The sequence below is a fragment of the Anomaloglossus baeobatrachus genome, unplaced genomic scaffold (genome assembly GCF_048569485.1).
Source record: "Anomaloglossus baeobatrachus isolate aAnoBae1 unplaced genomic scaffold, aAnoBae1.hap1 Scaffold_357, whole genome shotgun sequence".
Lineage (NCBI taxonomy): Eukaryota > Metazoa > Chordata > Amphibia > Anura > Aromobatidae > Anomaloglossus > Anomaloglossus baeobatrachus.
The window spans coordinates 1-17,038 of NW_027442926.1; the positions used below are offsets into that span (position 1 = coordinate 1).

The 17,038-nt window shown below is 46.6% G+C and overlaps 10 non-coding genes across 10 annotated transcripts; all 10 read left to right on the forward strand.

The window, feature by feature from the left end:
* Nucleotides 1–786: 786 nt before the first annotated feature.
* On the forward strand, nucleotides 787–977 carry LOC142272912 (U2 spliceosomal RNA). The gene has a single exon (XR_012737702.1). It is a non-coding gene; the product is annotated as a U2 spliceosomal RNA (small nuclear RNA).
* A 1,387-nt stretch (nucleotides 978–2,364) lies between these two features.
* On the forward strand, nucleotides 2,365–2,555 carry LOC142273035 (U2 spliceosomal RNA). Its single transcript, XR_012737813.1, has one exon. It is a non-coding gene; the product is annotated as a U2 spliceosomal RNA (small nuclear RNA).
* A 1,388-nt stretch (nucleotides 2,556–3,943) lies between these two features.
* Nucleotides 3,944–4,134, forward strand: LOC142273100 (U2 spliceosomal RNA). The gene has a single exon (XR_012737851.1). It is a non-coding gene; the product is annotated as a U2 spliceosomal RNA (small nuclear RNA).
* A 1,387-nt stretch (nucleotides 4,135–5,521) lies between these two features.
* LOC142273113 (U2 spliceosomal RNA) lies at nucleotides 5,522–5,712 on the forward strand. The gene has a single exon (XR_012737862.1). It is a non-coding gene; the product is annotated as a U2 spliceosomal RNA (small nuclear RNA).
* A 1,387-nt stretch (nucleotides 5,713–7,099) lies between these two features.
* Nucleotides 7,100–7,290, forward strand: LOC142273125 (U2 spliceosomal RNA). The gene has a single exon (XR_012737873.1). It is a non-coding gene; the product is annotated as a U2 spliceosomal RNA (small nuclear RNA).
* A 1,387-nt stretch (nucleotides 7,291–8,677) lies between these two features.
* On the forward strand, nucleotides 8,678–8,868 carry LOC142272918 (U2 spliceosomal RNA). The gene has a single exon (XR_012737708.1). It is a non-coding gene; the product is annotated as a U2 spliceosomal RNA (small nuclear RNA).
* Nucleotides 8,869–10,255: 1,387 nt separating this feature from the next.
* Nucleotides 10,256–10,446, forward strand: LOC142272930 (U2 spliceosomal RNA). The gene has a single exon (XR_012737719.1). It is a non-coding gene; the product is annotated as a U2 spliceosomal RNA (small nuclear RNA).
* A 1,387-nt stretch (nucleotides 10,447–11,833) lies between these two features.
* On the forward strand, nucleotides 11,834–12,024 carry LOC142272944 (U2 spliceosomal RNA). Its single transcript, XR_012737730.1, has one exon. It is a non-coding gene; the product is annotated as a U2 spliceosomal RNA (small nuclear RNA).
* Nucleotides 12,025–13,411: 1,387 nt separating this feature from the next.
* On the forward strand, nucleotides 13,412–13,602 carry LOC142272956 (U2 spliceosomal RNA). Its single transcript, XR_012737741.1, has one exon. It is a non-coding gene; the product is annotated as a U2 spliceosomal RNA (small nuclear RNA).
* Nucleotides 13,603–14,989: 1,387 nt separating this feature from the next.
* LOC142272968 (U2 spliceosomal RNA) lies at nucleotides 14,990–15,180 on the forward strand. Its single transcript, XR_012737752.1, has one exon. It is a non-coding gene; the product is annotated as a U2 spliceosomal RNA (small nuclear RNA).
* Nucleotides 15,181–17,038: the final 1,858 nt, after the last annotated feature.

Here is a 17,038-nt window from a genome sequence, read left to right on the forward strand (position 1 = left end):
GAACGTCAAATACTAAGAAAGGGCGGCCTATGAAAGAATTACTACTTTCAATAAGTACACTTAAACGGCTAATTGGGAATAGAAAAACTGTAAAAAGCCCTCTGAGAAAGCCCCCCTCTAACCTTTGATAGTAAGCTTTTCTGTAGTCTGCCTGTTGATGTATTTTCCGTTTGAACTGTGCACAACATGAAGAGACGGAACACTGGCGGCTTGTCACAATGCCCCCCGATGACATCACAATAGCGCTGCTGCCTAGAAAACAAGCTGCGCAGAAGAAGTTGTTCTTTGGGTGGGAGGGTGGGCTAGTGGAAGGAGGGGGCAATCTCTTTTTTTCCCGGGTGGTAGGGGGATGACAGGAGAAGGGAAGCGGGTGGTGAGAAAGGTACAGAGGGCAGGGTTTGGGGGCTGGGAAGGAAAGGGAAAAGATTAGGGTTTGGGGATGATGAAAGGGCTTTCTACGGGTAAGGATGGCAAAGGGTGGCAGTGACGGAAAGTCAGGCAACCTGTCCTGTCCGTCTTTTTGTATCGTGAATTGGAAAGACTGCAAGGGGGGAGGGGAGTTGCTTGCGCCCTAAAGGAGGAGTTATTCAGATTCATTGCAGTGGGCGGCGGCTGCAAAACGCACCATTCTTCTTGTTTTGGCTCTGCAAAGCAGCCTTTTCAAGGGTTGGCTTGGGTGACAAAATGTCTTGTGTAGGCGTGGGTTTGTCTCCCTCTCGCTCTCTCTCCCTAAGATGTGTCCGGCATAGGCCAGGGTGCCACTCGAGGCCCAAACCAATTCTGGTTATCGCTTCTCGGCCTTTTGGCTAAGATCAAGTGTAGTATCTGTTCTTATCAGTTTAATATCTGATACGTCCCCTATCTGGGGACCATATATTAAATGGATTTTTAGAACAGGGAGATGGAAAAAGAGCTTGCTCTGTCCACTCCACGCATTGACCTGGTATTGCAGTACCTCCAGGAACGGTGCACCCCTTCTTAACCCAGTTTCCAAAAGCAGAACTCAATTCACCTGATTCATATTAGCCCGATTTAATGAATTGGAAGAAAGCATACGTCTTCATATGCACCTCAATTTGGCCCATTCACTTTTCACACTTCCTCCTTTTGTTTTTTATCTTTCACACTTTTGACTTTCTTTATTCATCCAAATAGCAAACTCATCACCACTCAACCTGACCAACTCGGCTATGTCCCCGTGCTGCAGTTCTCTGTCTTATCTAGATCATTTGCAATTGAATGGAATAGATCCCTTTTGGACAAAGTGGATTCACCTGCTGCTGCAGTGACCACAGGTGTGATAACATCTAGAATTGGCATCTGGTGCGATCTCTCCGCTTCCACTCCAAAGAAAGTTACCTGTTTATTCCTATCATGCATTGGTTTTTGGGGTTTTCTTTGAGTAATGATGATCTCTTTAGTAGTCTGTTGGCGCCCTCTCCTGGAGGAATAGTTTGCTTGCTCTTGGACATTCTAAAAGAGAGGTCATGATAGACATTGAGCTTCTGAGCTCAATTGGGGACAGTCATGGGTGATGAATGTTTGCAACCTACTGCGAAGCCTCATACCGCAATATAAGGAACGTCAAATACTAAGAAAGGGCGGCCTATGAAAGAATTACTACTTTCAATAAGTACACTTAAACGGCTAATTGGGAATAGAAAAACTGTAAAAAGCCCTCTGAGAAAGCCCCCCTCTAACCTTTGATAGTAAGCTTTTCTGTAGTCTGCCTGTTGATGTATTTTCCGTTTGAACTGTGCACAACATGAAGAGACGGAACACTGGCGGCTTGTCACAATGCCCCCCGATGACATCACAATAGCGCTGCTGCCTAGAAAACAAGCTGCGCAGAAGAAGTTGTTCTTTGGGTGGGAGGGTGGGCTAGTGGAAGGAGGGGGCAATCTCTTTTTTTCCCGGGTGGTAGGGGGATGACAGGAGAAGGGAAGCGGGTGGTGAGAAAGGTACAGAGGGCAGGGTTTGGGGGCTGGGAAGGAAAGGGAAAAGATTAGGGTTTGGGGATGATGAAAGGGCTTTCTACGGGTAAGGATGGCAAAGGGTGGCAGTGACGGAAAGTCAGGCAACCTGTCCTGTCCGTCTTTTTGTATCGTGAATTGGAAAGACTGCAAGGGGGAGGGGAGTTGCTTGCGCCCTAAAGGAGGAGTTATTCAGATTCATTGCAGTGGGCGGCGGCTGCAAAACGCACCATTCTTCTTGTTTTGGCTCTGCAAAGCAGCCTTTTCAAGGGTTGGCTTGGGTGACAAAATGTCTTGTGTAGGCGTGGGTTTGTCTCCCTCTCGCTCTCTCTCCCTAAGATGTGTCCGGCATAGGCCAGGGTGCCACTCGAGGCCCAAACCAATTCTGGTTATCGCTTCTCGGCCTTTTGGCTAAGATCAAGTGTAGTATCTGTTCTTATCAGTTTAATATCTGATACGTCCCCTATCTGGGGACCATATATTAAATGGATTTTTAGAACAGGGAGATGGAAAAAGAGCTTGCTCTGTCCACTCCACGCATTGACCTGGTATTGCAGTACCTCCAGGAACGGTGCACCCCTTCTTAACCCAGTTTCCAAAAGCAGAACTCAATTCACCTGATTCATATTAGCCCGATTTAATGAATTGGAAGAAAGCATACGTCTTCATATGCACCTCAATTTGGCCCATTCACTTTTCACACTTCCTCCTTTTGTTTTTTATCTTTCACACTTTTGACTTTCTTTATTCATCCAAATAGCAAACTCATCACCACTCAACCTGACCAACTCGGCTATGTCCCCGTGCTGCAGTTCTCTGTCTTATCTAGATCATTTGCAATTGAATGGAATAGATCCCTTTTGGACAAAGTGGATTCACCTGCTGCTGCAGTGACCACAGGTGTGATAACATCTAGAATTGGCATCTGGTGCGATCTCTCCGCTTCCACTCCAAAGAAAGTTACCTGTTTATTCCTATCATGCATTGGTTTTTGGGGTTTTCTTTGAGTAATGATGATCTCTTTAGTAGTCTGTTGGCGCCCTCTCCTGGAGGAATAGTTTGCTTGCTCTTGGACATTCTAAAAGAGAGGTCATGATAGACATTGAGCTTCTGAGCTCAATTGGGGACAGTCATGGGTGATGAATGTTTGCAACCTACTGCGAAGCCTCATACCGCAATATAAGGAACGTCAAATACTAAGAAAGGGCGGCCTATGAAAGAATTACTACTTTCAATAAGTACACTTAAACGGCTAATTGGGAATAGAAAAACTGTAAAAAGCCCTCTGAGAAAGCCCCCCCTCTAACCTTTGATAGTAAGCTTTTCTGTAGTCTGCCTGTTGATGTATTTTCCGTTTGAACTGTGCACAACATGAAGAGACGGAACACTGGCGGCTTGTCACAATGCCCCCCGATGACATCACAATAGCGCTGCTGCCTAGAAAACAAGCTGCGCAGAAGAAGTTGTTCTTTGGGTGGGAGGGTGGGCTAGTGGAAGGAGGGGGCAATCTCTTTTTTTCCCGGGTGGTAGGGGGATGACAGGAGAAGGGAAGCGGGTGGTGAGAAAGGTACAGAGGGCAGGGTTTGGGGGCTGGGAAGGAAAGGGAAAAGATTAGGGTTTGGGGATGATGAAAGGGCTTTCTACGGGTAAGGATGGCAAAGGGTGGCAGTGACGGAAAGTCAGGCAACCTGTCCTGTCCGTCTTTTTGTATCGTGAATTGGAAAGACTGCAAGGGGGAGGGGAGTTGCTTGCGCCCTAAAGGAGGAGTTATTCAGATTCATTGCAGTGGGCGGCGGCTGCAAAACGCACCATTCTTCTTGTTTTGGCTCTGCAAAGCAGCCTTTTCAAGGGTTGGCTTGGGTGACAAAATGTCTTGTGTAGGCGTGGGTTTGTCTCCCTCTCGCTCTCTCTCCCTAAGATGTGTCCGGCATAGGCCAGGGTGCCACTCGAGGCCCAAACCAATTCTGGTTATCGCTTCTCGGCCTTTTGGCTAAGATCAAGTGTAGTATCTGTTCTTATCAGTTTAATATCTGATACGTCCCCTATCTGGGGACCATATATTAAATGGATTTTTAGAACAGGGAGATGGAAAAAGAGCTTGCTCTGTCCACTCCACGCATTGACCTGGTATTGCAGTACCTCCAGGAACGGTGCACCCCTTCTTAACCCAGTTTCCAAAAGCAGAACTCAATTCACCTGATTCATATTAGCCCGATTTAATGAATTGGAAGAAAGCATACGTCTTCATATGCACCTCAATTTGGCCCATTCACTTTTCACACTTCCTCCTTTTGTTTTTTATCTTTCACACTTTTGACTTTCTTTATTCATCCAAATAGCAAACTCATCACCACTCAACCTGACCAACTCGGCTATGTCCCCGTGCTGCAGTTCTCTGTCTTATCTAGATCATTTGCAATTGAATGGAATAGATCCCTTTTGGACAAAGTGGATTCACCTGCTGCTGCAGTGACCACAGGTGTGATAACATCTAGAATTGGCATCTGGTGCGATCTCTCCGCTTCCACTCCAAAGAAAGTTACCTGTTTATTCCTATCATGCATTGGTTTTTGGGGTTTTCTTTGAGTAATGATGATCTCTTTAGTAGTCTGTTGGCGCCCTCTCCTGGAGGAATAGTTTGCTTGCTCTTGGACATTCTAAAAGAGAGGTCATGATAGACATTGAGCTTCTGAGCTCAATTGGGGACAGTCATGGGTGATGAATGTTTGCAACCTACTGCGAAGCCTCATACCGCAATATAAGGAACGTCAAATACTAAGAAAGGGCGGCCTATGAAAGAATTACTACTTTCAATAAGTACACTTAAACGGCTAATTGGGAATAGAAAAACTGTAAAAAGCCCTCTGAGAAAGCCCCCCTCTAACCTTTGATAGTAAGCTTTTCTGTAGTCTGCCTGTTGATGTATTTTCCGTTTGAACTGTGCACAACATGAAGAGACGGAACACTGGCGGCTTGTCACAATGCCCCCCGATGACATCACAATAGCGCTGCTGCCTAGAAAACAAGCTGCGCAGAAGAAGTTGTTCTTTGGGTGGGAGGGTGGGCTAGTGGAAGGAGGGGGCAATCTCTTTTTTTCCCGGGTGGTAGGGGGATGACAGGAGAAGGGAAGCGGGTGGTGAGAAAGGTACAGAGGGCAGGGTTTGGGGGCTGGGAAGGAAAGGGAAAAGATTAGGGTTTGGGGATGATGAAAGGGCTTTCTACGGGTAAGGATGGCAAAGGGTGGCAGTGACGGAAAGTCAGGCAACCTGTCCTGTCCGTCTTTTTGTATCGTGAATTGGAAAGACTGCAAGGGGGAGGGGAGTTGCTTGCGCCCTAAAGGAGGAGTTATTCAGATTCATTGCAGTGGGCGGCGGCTGCAAAACGCACCATTCTTCTTGTTTTGGCTCTGCAAAGCAGCCTTTTCAAGGGTTGGCTTGGGTGACAAAATGTCTTGTGTAGGCGTGGGTTTGTCTCCCTCTCGCTCTCTCTCCCTAAGATGTGTCCGGCATAGGCCAGGGTGCCACTCGAGGCCCAAACCAATTCTGGTTATCGCTTCTCGGCCTTTTGGCTAAGATCAAGTGTAGTATCTGTTCTTATCAGTTTAATATCTGATACGTCCCCTATCTGGGGACCATATATTAAATGGATTTTTAGAACAGGGAGATGGAAAAAGAGCTTGCTCTGTCCACTCCACGCATTGACCTGGTATTGCAGTACCTCCAGGAACGGTGCACCCCTTCTTAACCCAGTTTCCAAAAGCAGAACTCAATTCACCTGATTCATATTAGCCCGATTTAATGAATTGGAAGAAAGCATACGTCTTCATATGCACCTCAATTTGGCCCATTCACTTTTCACACTTCCTCCTTTTGTTTTTTATCTTTCACACTTTTGACTTTCTTTATTCATCCAAATAGCAAACTCATCACCACTCAACCTGACCAACTCGGCTATGTCCCCGTGCTGCAGTTCTCTGTCTTATCTAGATCATTTGCAATTGAATGGAATAGATCCCTTTTGGACAAAGTGGATTCACCTGCTGCTGCAGTGACCACAGGTGTGATAACATCTAGAATTGGCATCTGGTGCGATCTCTCCGCTTCCACTCCAAAGAAAGTTACCTGTTTATTCCTATCATGCATTGGTTTTTGGGGTTTTCTTTGAGTAATGATGATCTCTTTAGTAGTCTGTTGGCGCCCTCTCCTGGAGGAATAGTTTGCTTGCTCTTGGACATTCTAAAAGAGAGGTCATGATAGACATTGAGCTTCTGAGCTCAATTGGGGACAGTCATGGGTGATGAATGTTTGCAACCTACTGCGAAGCCTCATACCGCAATATAAGGAACGTCAAATACTAAGAAAGGGCGGCCTATGAAAGAATTACTACTTTCAATAAGTACACTTAAACGGCTAATTGGGAATAGAAAAACTGTAAAAAGCCCTCTGAGAAAGCCCCCCTCTAACCTTTGATAGTAAGCTTTTCTGTAGTCTGCCTGTTGATGTATTTTCCGTTTGAACTGTGCACAACATGAAGAGACGGAACACTGGCGGCTTGTCACAATGCCCCCCGATGACATCACAATAGCGCTGCTGCCTAGAAAACAAGCTGCGCAGAAGAAGTTGTTCTTTGGGTGGGAGGGTGGGCTAGTGGAAGGAGGGGGCAATCTCTTTTTTTCCCGGGTGGTAGGGGGATGACAGGAGAAGGGAAGCGGGTGGTGAGAAAGGTACAGAGGGCAGGGTTTGGGGGCTGGGAAGGAAAGGGAAAAGATTAGGGTTTGGGGATGATGAAAGGGCTTTCTACGGGTAAGGATGGCAAAGGGTGGCAGTGACGGAAAGTCAGGCAACCTGTCCTGTCCGTCTTTTTGTATCGTGAATTGGAAAGACTGCAAGGGGGAGGGGAGTTGCTTGCGCCCTAAAGGAGGAGTTATTCAGATTCATTGCAGTGGGCGGCGGCTGCAAAACGCACCATTCTTCTTGTTTTGGCTCTGCAAAGCAGCCTTTTCAAGGGTTGGCTTGGGTGACAAAATGTCTTGTGTAGGCGTGGGTTTGTCTCCCTCTCGCTCTCTCTCCCTAAGATGTGTCCGGCATAGGCCAGGGTGCCACTCGAGGCCCAAACCAATTCTGGTTATCGCTTCTCGGCCTTTTGGCTAAGATCAAGTGTAGTATCTGTTCTTATCAGTTTAATATCTGATACGTCCCCTATCTGGGGACCATATATTAAATGGATTTTTAGAACAGGGAGATGGAAAAAGAGCTTGCTCTGTCCACTCCACGCATTGACCTGGTATTGCAGTACCTCCAGGAACGGTGCACCCCTTCTTAACCCAGTTTCCAAAAGCAGAACTCAATTCACCTGATTCATATTAGCCCGATTTAATGAATTGGAAGAAAGCATACGTCTTCATATGCACCTCAATTTGGCCCATTCACTTTTCACACTTCCTCCTTTTGTTTTTTATCTTTCACACTTTTGACTTTCTTTATTCATCCAAATAGCAAACTCATCACCACTCAACCTGACCAACTCGGCTATGTCCCCGTGCTGCAGTTCTCTGTCTTATCTAGATCATTTGCAATTGAATGGAATAGATCCCTTTTGGACAAAGTGGATTCACCTGCTGCTGCAGTGACCACAGGTGTGATAACATCTAGAATTGGCATCTGGTGCGATCTCTCCGCTTCCACTCCAAAGAAAGTTACCTGTTTATTCCTATCATGCATTGGTTTTTGGGGTTTTCTTTGAGTAATGATGATCTCTTTAGTAGTCTGTTGGCGCCCTCTCCTGGAGGAATAGTTTGCTTGCTCTTGGACATTCTAAAAGAGAGGTCATGATAGACATTGAGCTTCTGAGCTCAATTGGGGACAGTCATGGGTGATGAATGTTTGCAACCTACTGCGAAGCCTCATACCGCAATATAAGGAACGTCAAATACTAAGAAAGGGCGGCCTATGAAAGAATTACTACTTTCAATAAGTACACTTAAACGGCTAATTGGGAATAGAAAAACTGTAAAAAGCCCTCTGAGAAAGCCCCCCTCTAACCTTTGATAGTAAGCTTTTCTGTAGTCTGCCTGTTGATGTATTTTCCGTTTGAACTGTGCACAACATGAAGAGACGGAACACTGGCGGCTTGTCACAATGCCCCCCGATGACATCACAATAGCGCTGCTGCCTAGAAAACAAGCTGCGCAGAAGAAGTTGTTCTTTGGGTGGGAGGGTGGGCTAGTGGAAGGAGGGGGCAATCTCTTTTTTTCCCGGGTGGTAGGGGGATGACAGGAGAAGGGAAGCGGGTGGTGAGAAAGGTACAGAGGGCAGGGTTTGGGGGCTGGGAAGGAAAGGGAAAAGATTAGGGTTTGGGGATGATGAAAGGGCTTTCTACGGGTAAGGATGGCAAAGGGTGGCAGTGACGGAAAGTCAGGCAACCTGTCCTGTCCGTCTTTTTGTATCGTGAATTGGAAAGACTGCAAGGGGGAGGGGAGTTGCTTGCGCCCTAAAGGAGGAGTTATTCAGATTCATTGCAGTGGGCGGCGGCTGCAAAACGCACCATTCTTCTTGTTTTGGCTCTGCAAAGCAGCCTTTTCAAGGGTTGGCTTGGGTGACAAAATGTCTTGTGTAGGCGTGGGTTTGTCTCCCTCTCGCTCTCTCTCCCTAAGATGTGTCCGGCATAGGCCAGGGTGCCACTCGAGGCCCAAACCAATTCTGGTTATCGCTTCTCGGCCTTTTGGCTAAGATCAAGTGTAGTATCTGTTCTTATCAGTTTAATATCTGATACGTCCCCTATCTGGGGACCATATATTAAATGGATTTTTAGAACAGGGAGATGGAAAAAGAGCTTGCTCTGTCCACTCCACGCATTGACCTGGTATTGCAGTACCTCCAGGAACGGTGCACCCCTTCTTAACCCAGTTTCCAAAAGCAGAACTCAATTCACCTGATTCATATTAGCCCGATTTAATGAATTGGAAGAAAGCATACGTCTTCATATGCACCTCAATTTGGCCCATTCACTTTTCACACTTCCTCCTTTTGTTTTTTATCTTTCACACTTTTGACTTTCTTTATTCATCCAAATAGCAAACTCATCACCACTCAACCTGACCAACTCGGCTATGTCCCCGTGCTGCAGTTCTCTGTCTTATCTAGATCATTTGCAATTGAATGGAATAGATCCCTTTTGGACAAAGTGGATTCACCTGCTGCTGCAGTGACCACAGGTGTGATAACATCTAGAATTGGCATCTGGTGCGATCTCTCCGCTTCCACTCCAAAGAAAGTTACCTGTTTATTCCTATCATGCATTGGTTTTTGGGGTTTTCTTTGAGTAATGATGATCTCTTTAGTAGTCTGTTGGCGCCCTCTCCTGGAGGAATAGTTTGCTTGCTCTTGGACATTCTAAAAGAGAGGTCATGATAGACATTGAGCTTCTGAGCTCAATTGGGGACAGTCATGGGTGATGAATGTTTGCAACCTACTGCGAAGCCTCATACCGCAATATAAGGAACGTCAAATACTAAGAAAGGGCGGCCTATGAAAGAATTACTACTTTCAATAAGTACACTTAAACGGCTAATTGGGAATAGAAAAACTGTAAAAAGCCCTCTGAGAAAGCCCCCCTCTAACCTTTGATAGTAAGCTTTTCTGTAGTCTGCCTGTTGATGTATTTTCCGTTTGAACTGTGCACAACATGAAGAGACGGAACACTGGCGGCTTGTCACAATGCCCCCCGATGACATCACAATAGCGCTGCTGCCTAGAAAACAAGCTGCGCAGAAGAAGTTGTTCTTTGGGTGGGAGGGTGGGCTAGTGGAAGGAGGGGGCAATCTCTTTTTTTCCCGGGTGGTAGGGGGATGACAGGAGAAGGGAAGCGGGTGGTGAGAAAGGTACAGAGGGCAGGGTTTGGGGGCTGGGAAGGAAAGGGAAAAGATTAGGGTTTGGGGATGATGAAAGGGCTTTCTACGGGTAAGGATGGCAAAGGGTGGCAGTGACGGAAAGTCAGGCAACCTGTCCTGTCCGTCTTTTTGTATCGTGAATTGGAAAGACTGCAAGGGGGAGGGGAGTTGCTTGCGCCCTAAAGGAGGAGTTATTCAGATTCATTGCAGTGGGCGGCGGCTGCAAAACGCACCATTCTTCTTGTTTTGGCTCTGCAAAGCAGCCTTTTCAAGGGTTGGCTTGGGTGACAAAATGTCTTGTGTAGGCGTGGGTTTGTCTCCCTCTCGCTCTCTCTCCCTAAGATGTGTCCGGCATAGGCCAGGGTGCCACTCGAGGCCCAAACCAATTCTGGTTATCGCTTCTCGGCCTTTTGGCTAAGATCAAGTGTAGTATCTGTTCTTATCAGTTTAATATCTGATACGTCCCCTATCTGGGGACCATATATTAAATGGATTTTTAGAACAGGGAGATGGAAAAAGAGCTTGCTCTGTCCACTCCACGCATTGACCTGGTATTGCAGTACCTCCAGGAACGGTGCACCCCTTCTTAACCCAGTTTCCAAAAGCAGAACTCAATTCACCTGATTCATATTAGCCCGATTTAATGAATTGGAAGAAAGCATACGTCTTCATATGCACCTCAATTTGGCCCATTCACTTTTCACACTTCCTCCTTTTGTTTTTTATCTTTCACACTTTTGACTTTCTTTATTCATCCAAATAGCAAACTCATCACCACTCAACCTGACCAACTCGGCTATGTCCCCGTGCTGCAGTTCTCTGTCTTATCTAGATCATTTGCAATTGAATGGAATAGATCCCTTTTGGACAAAGTGGATTCACCTGCTGCTGCAGTGACCACAGGTGTGATAACATCTAGAATTGGCATCTGGTGCGATCTCTCCGCTTCCACTCCAAAGAAAGTTACCTGTTTATTCCTATCATGCATTGGTTTTTGGGGTTTTCTTTGAGTAATGATGATCTCTTTAGTAGTCTGTTGGCGCCCTCTCCTGGAGGAATAGTTTGCTTGCTCTTGGACATTCTAAAAGAGAGGTCATGATAGACATTGAGCTTCTGAGCTCAATTGGGGACAGTCATGGGTGATGAATGTTTGCAACCTACTGCGAAGCCTCATACCGCAATATAAGGAACGTCAAATACTAAGAAAGGGCGGCCTATGAAAGAATTACTACTTTCAATAAGTACACTTAAACGGCTAATTGGGAATAGAAAAACTGTAAAAAGCCCTCTGAGAAAGCCCCCCTCTAACCTTTGATAGTAAGCTTTTCTGTAGTCTGCCTGTTGATGTATTTTCCGTTTGAACTGTGCACAACATGAAGAGACGGAACACTGGCGGCTTGTCACAATGCCCCCCGATGACATCACAATAGCGCTGCTGCCTAGAAAACAAGCTGCGCAGAAGAAGTTGTTCTTTGGGTGGGAGGGTGGGCTAGTGGAAGGAGGGGGCAATCTCTTTTTTTCCCGGGTGGTAGGGGGATGACAGGAGAAGGGAAGCGGGTGGTGAGAAAGGTACAGAGGGCAGGGTTTGGGGGCTGGGAAGGAAAGGGAAAAGATTAGGGTTTGGGGATGATGAAAGGGCTTTCTACGGGTAAGGATGGCAAAGGGTGGCAGTGACGGAAAGTCAGGCAACCTGTCCTGTCCGTCTTTTTGTATCGTGAATTGGAAAGACTGCAAGGGGGAGGGGAGTTGCTTGCGCCCTAAAGGAGGAGTTATTCAGATTCATTGCAGTGGGCGGCGGCTGCAAAACGCACCATTCTTCTTGTTTTGGCTCTGCAAAGCAGCCTTTTCAAGGGTTGGCTTGGGTGACAAAATGTCTTGTGTAGGCGTGGGTTTGTCTCCCTCTCGCTCTCTCTCCCTAAGATGTGTCCGGCATAGGCCAGGGTGCCACTCGAGGCCCAAACCAATTCTGGTTATCGCTTCTCGGCCTTTTGGCTAAGATCAAGTGTAGTATCTGTTCTTATCAGTTTAATATCTGATACGTCCCCTATCTGGGGACCATATATTAAATGGATTTTTAGAACAGGGAGATGGAAAAAGAGCTTGCTCTGTCCACTCCACGCATTGACCTGGTATTGCAGTACCTCCAGGAACGGTGCACCCCTTCTTAACCCAGTTTCCAAAAGCAGAACTCAATTCACCTGATTCATATTAGCCCGATTTAATGAATTGGAAGAAAGCATACGTCTTCATATGCACCTCAATTTGGCCCATTCACTTTTCACACTTCCTCCTTTTGTTTTTTATCTTTCACACTTTTGACTTTCTTTATTCATCCAAATAGCAAACTCATCAACACTCAACCTGACCAACTCGGCTATGTCCCCGTGCTGCAGTTCTCTGTCTTATCTAGATCATTTGCAATTGAATGGAATAGATCCCTTTTGGACAAAGTGGATTCACCTGCTGCTGCAGTGACCACAGGTGTGATAACATCTAGAATTGGCATCTGGTGCGATCTCTCCGCTTCCACTCCAAAGAAAGTTACCTGTTTATTCCTATCATGCATTGGTTTTTGGGGTTTTCTTTGAGTAATGATGATCTCTTTAGTAGTCTGTTGGCGCCCTCTCCTGGAGGAATAGTTTGCTTGCTCTTGGACATTCTAAAAGAGAGGTCATGATAGACATTGAGCTTCTGAGCTCAATTGGGGACAGTCATGGGTGATGAATGTTTGCAACCTACTGCGAAGCCTCATACCGCAATATAAGGAACGTCAAATACTAAGAAAGGGCGGCCTATGAAAGAATTACTACTTTCAATAAGTACACTTAAACGGCTAATTGGGAATAGAAAAACTGTAAAAAGCCCTCTGAGAAAGCCCCCCTCTAACCTTTGATAGTAAGCTTTTCTGTAGTCTGCCTGTTGATGTATTTTCCGTTTGAACTGTGCACAACATGAAGAGACGGAACACTGGCGGCTTGTCACAATGCCCCCCGATGACATCACAATAGCGCTGCTGCCTAGAAAACAAGCTGCGCAGAAGAAGTTGTTCTTTGGGTGGGAGGGTGGGCTAGTGGAAGGAGGGGGCAATCTCTTTTTTTCCCGGGTGGTAGGGGGATGACAGGAGAAGGGAAGCGGGTGGTGAGAAAGGTACAGAGGGCAGGGTTTGGGGGCTGGGAAGGAAAGGGAAAAGATTAGGGTTTGGGGATGATGAAAGGGCTTTCTACGGGTAAGGATGGCAAAGGGTGGCAGTGACGGAAAGTCAGGCAACCTGTCCTGTCCGTCTTTTTGTATCGTGAATTGGAAAGACTGCAAGGGGGAGGGGAGTTGCTTGCGCCCTAAAGGAGGAGTTATTCAGATTCATTGCAGTGGGCGGCGGCTGCAAAACGCACCATTCTTCTTGTTTTTGCTCTGCAAAGCAGCCTTTTCAAGGGTTGGCTTGGGTGACAAAATGTCTTGTGTAGGCGTGGGTTTGTCTCCCTCTCGCTCTCTCTCCCTAAGATGTGTCCGGCATAGGCCAGGGTGCCACTCGAGGCCCAAACCAATTCTGGTTATCGCTTCTCGGCCTTTTGGCTAAGATCAAGTGTAGTATCTGTTCTTATCAGTTTAATATCTGATACGTCCCCTATCTGGGGACCATATATTAAATGGATTTTTAGAACAGGGAGATGGAAAAAGAGCTTGCTCTGTCCACTCCACGCATTGACCTGGTATTGCAGTACCTCCAGGAACGGTGCACCCCTTCTTAACCCAGTTTCCAAAAGCAGAACTCAATTCACCTGATTCATATTAGCCCGATTTAATGAATTGGAAGAAAGCATACGTCTTCATATGCACCTCAATTTGGCCCATTCACTTTTCACACTTCCTCCTTTTGTTTTTTATCTTTCACACTTTTGACTTTCTTTATTCATCCAAATAGCAAACTCATCACCACTCAACCTGACCAACTCGGCTATGTCCCCGTGCTGCAGTTCTCTGTCTTATCTAGATCATTTGCAATTGAATGGAATAGATCCCTTTTGGACAAAGTGGATTCACCTGCTGCTGCAGTGACCACAGGTGTGATAACATCTAGAATTGGCATCTGGTGCGATCTCTCCGCTTCCACTCCAAAGAAAGTTACCTGTTTATTCCTATCATGCATTGGTTTTTGGGGTTTTCTTTGAGTAATGATGATCTCTTTAGTAGTCTGTTGGCGCCCTCTCCTGGAGGAATAGTTTGCTTGCTCTTGGACATTCTAAAAGAGAGGTCATGATAGACATTGAGCTTCTGAGCTCAATTGGGGACAGTCATGGGTGATGAATGTTTGCAACCTACTGCGAAGCCTCATACCGCAATATAAGGAACGTCAAATACTAAGAAAGGGCGGCCTATGAAAGAATTACTACTTTCAATAAGTACACTTAAACGGCTAATTGGGAATAGAAAAACTGTAAAAAGCCCTCTGAGAAAGCCCCCCTCTAACCTTTGATAGTAAGCTTTTCTGTAGTCTGCCTGTTGATGTATTTTCCGTTTGAACTGTGCACAACATGAAGAGACGGAACACTGGCGGCTTGTCACAATGCCCCCCGATGACATCACAATAGCGCTGCTGCCTAGAAAACAAGCTGCGCAGAAGAAGTTGTTCTTTGGGTGGGAGGGTGGGCTAGTGGAAGGAGGGGGCAATCTCTTTTTTTCCCGGGTGGTAGGGGGATGACAGGAGAAGGGAAGCGGGTGGTGAGAAAGGTACAGAGGGCAGGGTTTGGGGGCTGGGAAGGAAAGGGAAAAGATTAGGGTTTGGGGATGATGAAAGGGCTTTCTACGGGTAAGGATGGCAAAGGGTGGCAGTGACGGAAAGTCAGGCAACCTGTCCTGTCCGTCTTTTTGTATCGTGAATTGGAAAGACTGCAAGGGGGAGGGGAGTTGCTTGCGCCCTAAAGGAGGAGTTATTCAGATTCATTGCAGTGGGCGGCGGCTGCAAAACGCACCATTCTTCTTGTTTTGGCTCTGCAAAGCAGCCTTTTCAAGGGTTGGCTTGGGTGACAAAATGTCTTGTGTAGGCGTGGGTTTGTCTCCCTCTCGCTCTCTCTCCCTAAGATGTGTCCGGCATAGGCCAGGGTGCCACTCGAGGCCCAAACCAATTCTGGTTATCGCTTCTCGGCCTTTTGGCTAAGATCAAGTGTAGTATCTGTTCTTATCAGTTTAATATCTGATACGTCCCCTATCTGGGGACCATATATTAAATGGATTTTTAGAACAGGGAGATGGAAAAAGAGCTTGCTCTGTCCACTCCACGCATTGACCTGGTATTGCAGTACCTCCAGGAACGGTGCACCCCTTCTTAACCCAGTTTCCAAAAGCAGAACTCAATTCACCTGATTCATATTAGCCCGATTTAATGAATTGGAAGAAAGCATACGTCTTCATATGCACCTCAATTTGGCCCATTCACTTTTCACACTTCCTCCTTTTGTTTTTTATCTTTCACACTTTTGACTTTCTTTATTCATCCAAATAGCAAACTCATCACCACTCAACCTGACCAACTCGGCTATGTCCCCGTGCTGCAGTTCTCTGTCTTATCTAGATCATTTGCAATTGAATGGAATAGATCCCTTTTGGACAAAGTGGATTCACCTGCTGCTGCAGTGACCACAGGTGTGATAAGATCTAGAATTGGCATCTGGTGCGATCTCTCCGCTTCCACTCCAAAGAAAGTTACCTGTTTATTCCTATCATGCATTGGTTTTTGGGGTTTTCTTTGAGTAATGATGATCTCTTTAGTAGTCTGTTGGCGCCCTCTCCTGGAGGAATAGTTTGCTTGCTCTTGGACATTCTAAAAGAGAGGTCATGATAGACATTGAGCTTCTGAGCTCAATTGGGGACAGTCATGGGTGATGAATGTTTGCAACCTACTGCGAAGCCTCATACCGCAATATAAGGAACGTCAAATACTAAGAAAGGGCGGCCTATGAAAGAATTACTACTTTCAATAAGTACACTTAAACGGCTAATTGGGAATAGAAAAACTGTAAAAAGCCCTCTGAGAAAGCCCCCCTCTAACCTTTGATAGTAAGCTTTTCTGTAGTCTGCCTGTTGATGTATTTTCCGTTTGAACTGTGCACAACATGAAGAGACGGAACACTGGCGGCTTGTCACAATGCCCCCCGATGACATCACAATAGCGCTGCTGCCTAGAAAATAAGCTGCGCAGAAGAAGTTGTTCTTTGGGTGGGAGGGTGGGCTAGTGGAAGGAGGGGGCAATCTCTTTTTTTCCCGGGTGGTAGGGGGATGACAGGAGAAGGGAAGCGGGTGGTGAGAAAGGTACAGAGGGCAGGGTTTGGGGGCTGGGAAGGAAAGGGAAAAGATTAGGGTTTGGGGATGATGAAAGGGCTTTCTACGGGTAAGGATGGCAAAGGGTGGCAGTGACGGAAAGTCAGGCAACCTGTCCTGTCCGTCTTTTTGTATCGTGAATTGGAAAGACTGCAAGGGGGAGGGGAGTTGCTTGCGCCCTAAAGGAGGAGTTATTCAGATTCATTGCAGTGGGCGGCGGCTGCAAAACGCACCATTCTTCTTGTTTTTGCTCTGCAAAGCAGCCTTTTCAAGGGTTGGCTTGGGTGACAAAATGTCTTGTGTAGGCGTGGGTTTGTCTCCCTCTCGCTCTCTCTCCCTAAGATGTGTCCGGCATAGGCCAGGGTGCCACTCGAGGCCCAAACCAATTCTGGTTATCGCTTCTCGGCCTTTTGGCTAAGATCATGTGTAGTGTTGTTCGAAGAGGTGGTTTAAGCTCCAGGCCACCTTAGTACAATGATACAATGCACACTGGAAGGTTGCGCTTGCTAGTACTCTGGGTGGATAGTATATTCATCTAGAGGAAAACATGGCCCTACCAGGATCAAGGCTATTAGACTGAGTAAGGGTGGGGGGCTATGGTACAACGTGCCCCAGGACTGACGACCCTGGAGTGAGTCTGAGCTTGTTGGCTTGGGACCCCGGCAAGCCTTGGGCTCTGTAGCACACCGTACCTTGCCTTTTCATACTTTTTGAGCATATTACCCTATCCCGGCCTTCTGGCTAGGAAGGGAAATTTTTATAATCCCGGTCGGAGGTCTGGTCAGCTTTGGGCTGAGAAACTAACACCCGGTTGGAGGTCCGGGTCAGCTTCGGCTGAGAAACCAACACCCGGTTGGAGGTCTGG